This window comes from Echinops telfairi, unplaced genomic scaffold (assembly GCF_000313985.2).
Source record: "Echinops telfairi isolate 266 unplaced genomic scaffold, ASM31398v2 ScPeMD7_5592;HRSCAF=6446, whole genome shotgun sequence".
NCBI lineage: Eukaryota > Metazoa > Chordata > Mammalia > Afrosoricida > Tenrecidae > Echinops > Echinops telfairi.
Genome location: NW_022109491.1, coordinates 72,029 through 79,111, shown reverse-complemented (window position 1 = coordinate 79,111; position 7,083 = coordinate 72,029). Strand labels below are relative to the sequence as shown.

At 39.1% G+C, this 7,083-nt stretch overlaps 1 long non-coding RNA gene and 1 pseudogene across 2 annotated transcripts in view; one reads left to right on the top strand and one right to left on the bottom strand.

The window, feature by feature from the left end:
• Positions 1-357: 357 nt before the first annotated feature.
• LOC123522292 overlaps positions 358-7,083 on the bottom strand; it is a 19,493-nt gene continuing 12,767 nt past the window's right edge. The window contains exon 3 of one of the 2 annotated variants that reach the window (XR_006680569.1): positions 358-1,752. This is a non-coding gene — a long non-coding RNA (uncharacterized LOC123522292). Of the gene's footprint in view, positions 1,753-3,687; positions 3,794-7,083 lie in introns of those variants that run through there. The other variant, XR_006680570.1, reaches the window with a different exon arrangement.
• Positions 1,576-1,755, top strand: LOC115871425 (annotated as a pseudogene).

The window sequence follows — 7,083 nt, the reverse complement described above, 5'->3', positions numbered from 1 at the left end:
TTCACTGTACTTCATTTATGCACATTCCATGGACAAACGAATGGATTCTGGTCTCCTACTTGTTTAGCACCGATTCAAGAACAGTTTGTTCAGGTATCATGGCCCTGCTCCATATTGGCCTTCATGAAATGATCACTGACAATAAGGGTGCTGCAGCAAAGTGTGGGGATGAGAAAAAATGGTGCCAGCTATCAATGGGAATAGAGGCTGAGGTCTTAAAGGCTCATATTCAAACAAGCAGCCATAGCCTTCTAAGCGAAGAGTCAACTAAGCCCATTTGAAAGAAGCACACCAGCTTATGTGATTCAAAGATAACAATAACAAAATTCAAATATGATGAAGGAAAAGGTATCAGAGTTAAAATTGTGAACACTAATTTGTGGAAGGCTGTGGAGGGCAGTGGGAGCCCAAAACCCATCGCAGGACACCTAAACAGATTAACCTCTAGAGCAGATCCCCTCTAGCCACAGGCAAAGGTCTGAAATGACTTTACTTCTAATCACAGATCACACTAATCCTGCTTATGCTGGATCAACCTTGATAATTGGTCAGTTGACCTCCCTCTAGACCCAACCTGAATTTGTTCTAAGTGCCAGGATCTCTTGCTTGTACCATGGCAAAAATTCCTACCATGAATTTTTAAGCATTGATGGTAGTTTCTTCTTTCTTATTGTTTGTATTTTTATCTTTATATTACTATTGTTTTATCCTTACCACTTCATTTCATTTTTATTTAGTGTTTCTGTTGTGATTACCAGCTTGTGAAGCACAGGAGTACATACATATAGATAATAACTGATGCAAGTTATTATTAGGGGATGTAAGTGAAGGTGAACCTGGGCATACACAATAGGCACCAGCAACATTACATCACACAGGCGCCTGAACTCAGCCACTAAGAATGGTCAATACTCTCAAATATGCCCCTCTAGAAGGGTAGGAGGGGATACAAATCAGGGACCAAGGGCAGTCGCCCTCTTGTTCCACACCCTTGTTCTGTTACTCCTTTCATGTGGTTTTCCGTGCTCCTCCAAAGCAGCCATTTCTGGTTGCAAACTTTCCCATGGCCCCTGCTACACAGCCTTGCATGCCTTGCAGAGAGGGCTTGTACTATCTGAGACTGTATTACAGAAACATCCCTTCCCTCATAAAAGTTACTTGGATTTCCAAAAGTGCTTCTGCCATGTGATTTCTTTCAACATTGAGAAGCAAGAACTGAGGCAAACCATCCCAGAAACGTAACAGAACTAGCAAGCTCCAAACCCATGTGGTTAGTGTCCAGAGATAAGCAAGCTTGAATGTACACACACAGCAGCAAAGAATTAAGCCACAATTTCATCAAAGCATAGAGTCACTTCAAAAAGAACACAGTAGGTCTTTCGCTTGAGGTGAGAAGAGACCGCTTTAAGCACAGTTGAGAGACACTTCCCTCTGGGAGGGAGGAGGTCCTCTTTTGGAGTTGAGGTGAGGAAATTGTCTCCGGGAAAGCTTCGAGTTCTTGTATGGGACTTTGCAGATGTCCAGCAACTTTCTAATTAGTTTTGCAGTCTGTCCTTGGGTCCCACGAGTCATCTCACTTTTATCTGGGCTGCTGCTCGGGGTCAGTAGGTCACAGAGTGTTTCAGGAGTATCTCTGAGTACAGTCCTGCATCAAGATTGCTCAGAATGATGTGCTGACCCTGTGATTTCCCCACAAGGGGGGAACTCGACTGCATAATTTGTGGTAGTGGGGGACTGCGCTTGCGCTCTTCCCTGAGGGGAAAAAAAAGATTTCTCAGAATGTTTCAGCATTTTCTCCCAGTGCAGTCCTGAGGCAGGATTTCCAGGAGGGCCTGGTTTCAGGATAAGGTGTGTCCAAGCCAGTTCTCACAAAGTCCTCTCTTCTTGTTTCACAGGGTCCTTTGTTAATTCCATTAGCAGGCAGGGCATAGCCCCCTGTTCTGCCCCTGTTAATTACTAGTTTCAAAATCTAATTTATTCTTTGAATAGTCTAATTTCCAGGTAGAGGGTAGATTAGACTGACCAACCACATGGACTCTAAAGAAGAGTGATGCTCTGGCATTTCTCAGCTCTTTCCTGACAAGTCAAACTCCATGGGGAGTCATGTAGCCAGAACTTGCTTCCTAATTTGTACTTAGCCTAACTGCATACTGTATGTATTTTGTTCCTCATCCCAGAATTTGAGGATTTTTTGTCCCTTTTTCATGATTTTACATTTTCTAGAACAGACATGGTGTCTGGCATCATTGACATCCAAGGAGAATGAATGTTCAAGCATCATAGATTGATTGTTTTATCTGATTGATATACCTGATTGAATAAATGCTAACATCTGATGGATGAATTTTACTTAATAAAATCATTTTAATTGTTTTGATTGTTAATGAGTCCCTTATGAATCTGCTCACTTACCAAAAAGCTTAATTAAGATTTACCTTTTTAACTTGATGGATTTCAAATTAGTATATGCCTTTTTTCCCGTTATCTTGTTTTAATACAAATTTCATCAATTTCAGAGTAGACTGGGATCCTATAGATCAGCGGTTCTCAACCTGTGGGTTGCAACCCCCTTGAGTGTCAAAAGACCCTTTCTTTTTTTTATCATTTTATTGGGGGCTCCTACAACTCTTATCACAATCCATACATCAATTGAATCAGGCATGTTTGTACATATGCTGCCCTCATTCTCTTCTAGACATTTACTTTCTATTGAGCTCTCAGTACCAGCTCTTTTTCTCCCCCTCCCTCCCGCCACCTTCATAAGTGTATGCCTTTCTTATTCAAAATGCATGTATGTCATATGCAAGTAGTAAAAGACAGCATTTTGGCGTGGCTAACACACATGAAAAAATGCCGTGTAGTCTATAATCTACCAGACAAAAATCACCTCAAGAACTGAGTTAAAAGGTTCAACATGGGCTTAAAATTTTAGAAAGAAGAAGCAGGACTAATAATAAGTTTTCCTATTTTGCTTTTTGCTTAGGAGAGAAAAGGAACTCGTTTTATCTTCAAGCAGATTGTCTGGTTATACCAGGTTGTGAGAAATAGGAAAGGCTACCTTGAGAGTGTTTGGTAAGTTTTAGAAGGTTGAATGGAAGTGAACTTTCCTTTAGGAACAAGAAATAATGAAATGTTTTTAAACTTTTTAGATCAATTTTAATGGACTTATTGTTAGGATGGAAAAAGGATGGTGAATCGCAAGTTATATGTGTGATCATATTCTCAGCTAGATTTACAATGGTATCACAGCCTTCAGGAAAGTAGACCTAAAGCCCTACGTCATGGCTAGTTTATAAGGCCGGTCAGGTCAAGTAAATGTTAATTATCATATTAAGTACATTTGACCAGTGGAGATAAAGTTGAGCAATCATTATGTATACATCCCTATGAAAATTTCTCAATTATACAACTGAGAAATAGTGACAGACGGTTTAGTAATGTGTGTTGATATTATATCTGAAACCTCTAAGCATTGTATTTTAAGATATTTCTTTTTGGTCTGATGTCATTACTAACTTGCTAAATTAAATTTTTTTTTTATATTGTATTGGTTCAGGAATTTCCCAATCAACTCTTTCCCTCAAAATTTATACATATATAATTTTTTATGTTTTTGTTCAGTACCATGGAGTTAGTTTTGAACCAAAGTGACCCGAAGCACAACAGAAACACAGCCAGGTCCTGAGCCATCGTCACATTTATTTCTGTGTGTGAGTCCATTGTTGTAGCCAGGGTGGCAATCCATCTCGCGAGAGTTTTCGTCACTTTGGGTGCCTGGGTTAGTCTGGGTTGACTAGAGAAACAAATCCAGAGACACTCATATATGTGTAAGACAGAACTTCATATACAAGAGCAATTGTATGTTGAGAAAACATCCCAGCCCATCCAGATCAAGTCCATAAGTCTGATATTAGCGTATATATCTGATACCAATCTATGAAATCCTCTTCAGGTATAACCTTGAGTCGGGTTATAAGGTCACCAATGCTATCAACCTCCCCCTCCCCCCTTTCTCTTCCTGCACTCTCAGGGTTATGATTTTGAAGTGTGAGGTTGGAAGGGGATTCAAGGGCTGTCAGTTTGACCACGTTGCTGACATCGACTGAGGATGTGCTTGAAAATTGACTTAGCCCAGTATCCATAGCCCAGAGAAGACAAGAGCTCTGCTCTGTATCTCTGGACTGCTCATGGGTCTCCTGTCTGCTCTGCATCTCCAGCTAGCAGCCACATGCTCTTGATTTTCTGATCTAACAACGGGAGCACAGAGCGGGTGATTCTGCATGGGCGCCCTCTTCCTGGAGGCCCCTGTTGAATTTTTCAAAGTCTGTCAGCATTAATTTGAGTGGGTGATGTGTTTCTAGGTATCTGTCCATTTCTTCCAGATTGTTGAATTTGTTTTAATACAGTTTTTCATAGTAGTGTGTTATTATTTTTACAGTGAACCCTCGCCACTTCGTGCTTCGACTTCTGCGGCTTCACTCTATTGCGGTTTTTGAGTAACAGCGCATGCTCTGTCATTACTGCCACTGATTGGATCATACTGTACACGCTTCTGTCTGCATCGCTACGTATCGGAGCTACGTATCAGATGCATCTTTGCTTTTGTACAGTGTACTGTAATTGTTTGCGATTTTTAAGAAATTTTATCTAAGCCCTATGATGGCTCCTAAATGAGCTGCTTCTTCTAAGCCTTCTGACAATAAAAATAAGCGCCAGAGGAAGATACTCACCATCCAGGAAAAGGTAAAACTTTTGGATATGATCAAAGATGGCAAGAAAATCGTGGAGGTTGCACGCCATTTCGACTTGAATAAGGAATCCTACTTCGCGGAATTTCATTTATCACGGTAGGGTCTAGAACCGATTAACCGCGATAAACGAGGGTTCACTGTATTTCATTTGGATCTGTTGTAATGTCACTATTTTCATATCTTATTCTGGTATGTTCATATTTTCTTTTTCCCTTGTTACATTTGCCAGAGGTCTCTTTAGTTACTCTTTTGAAAGAACCAGCTTCTTGTCTTGTTGACTTTTCCCATTGTTTATTTTTTTAGATTGCTCATTTCTGCCCTGATTCTTCTTTTTCTTTGTTGGAGGAATTGTGTTGTTGTCCTTGTTCCAGTCCTTGGAGGTGTTGTGTTAGGGTGCTGATTTTAGGTTCCTCTTTTTTTCATGTGTGTGTTGATAGCTATAAATTGGCCTCTGATTACTACTCTTGCTGTCTCTCGAAGATTTTGATATATTATGTCATCATTCTCATTTGTCTGAAATAATTTAATTACTATTTTATTTGCCTTATTACCAAGTCGTTTTTGAGAATTATGTTGTTCAGTCTCCATGTGTTTGTCTGTTTGTGTGAATTTTATTGTTGATTTCTAATTTTATAGCTTTGTGGTCTGAGTAGATTATAGGACTTCAACTTTTTGAATTTGTTGGGGCATGATTTGTGGCCAAGTATGTGGTTTATTTTTGATATTGTTCCATATGTATTGGAGGAAAATATATACCATGTTTTTGTTCGATCATGCGTTCTGTATATGTCTAGTAGGTCATTTTTTATTGTTATTGACCTTTTATGTCTTTGTTTTTTCTTGAAGTTCTGTCTTTCCTTTAAAGTTGCATATTAGTCTCCTGTTATTATTGTTAATATGTCCAGATCCTTTCAATTCTGTAAGGATTTGATTGACGTATTTCAAAGGTCTTTCATTGGGTGTATATATATTTGTTTTTGCTATGGCTTCCTGGGATATCATTCCCTTTATCATTATGTAGTCTCTGTTCTTATCTTGTGGTAGTTGCAAAATCTGGTGTCAACTTGAGACTATTGAGTCAAGGGGTGAACCGTCAATCATGTCGTAGTTTGATGACCTCACTTCAAGACACTTCGGAGATAATAGCTCACTGAAGGCCAAATACACTCACTCCCTGAGACATTCCTGTTGACAAGCCACATGGAGACACACTGATATAGCTGGAGCCCTGAAGCTGGAGGAGCCATGGGAGCCCCATGGCAGTGCTGAGATCCTTTCCCTGCCCACCCACCGGCCTGTGATCTTCCTGCGTTTAGCATTATTGAATGGTTGCATGAGTCTAAAGAGGAATTTTTAGACTGGTATTGGACTTATGGGATGATATTGGATTTATGGATTTGACCTGGACAGGGATGTTTCTCAATATACAATTGCGCTTTTATATAAAGCTCTTTCTTATACACAATTAAGTGCCTCTGGATTTGTTTCTCGAGTCAACCCAGACTAACACATATCTCTTATGTTGTTTGCCTTGAAGTCGATCTTCTCGGAGATTGATATTGCTACTCCTGCTTTCTTTTTGTTGCTCTTTGCTTGCTGTGCTTTTGACATTCAGATTTTCAGTCTGCTCATGTGTTTGTGAGGCCTGTTTCTTGTAGGCAGCATATTGATGGATTTTGTTTTCTTATCCGTTTTATTACTATGTCTGTTTTTTGGTGAGGTTAGCCCACTACCATTTAGTGAAATTACTGATATGTATGTTACTTCCATTTTGCTTTATATATGTGTGTTGTGTGTACTGTTTAATTTCTTTGTTCTTCCTGTTATTACCTTGCTTGGGTGTCGCTTTGTGTGTGTTGGTTTTGTGATTGTCTTGTATGTTGGCTTCAGGTTTATGTGTTGTTGTTCTTGTTTTTTGGCCAATACTTCATTGAGTATTTTTTGTAGTGGTGCTCTTGTTTTGTGAATTTCTTCCAATTTTTTTTTTTATTCTTTTAAAATTAGTTATTTTACTGTGGGGCTCTTACAAATCTTATAAGAATCCATCATTCAATTGTATTAATCACTTGTACATATGTTGCCATCAACATTTCCAAAACACTTCTTTCTACTTGAGCCCTTGCAATCAGCTCCTTTCCCTAAACTATTAGGGCTATTAATGAAGGAACTGGGAAAACCTAAGAACTTTGACACAGGGAATACTTAGGCTATCAGAAATAGGGAGGGACACAAACGCATAGGAAACACAAAATGAGAAGTGGGATATACTGAAGATAAAACATCTATGTACATCAAAAGAATTTTTTTTTTTTTTTACGTATTCTTTTTTTTT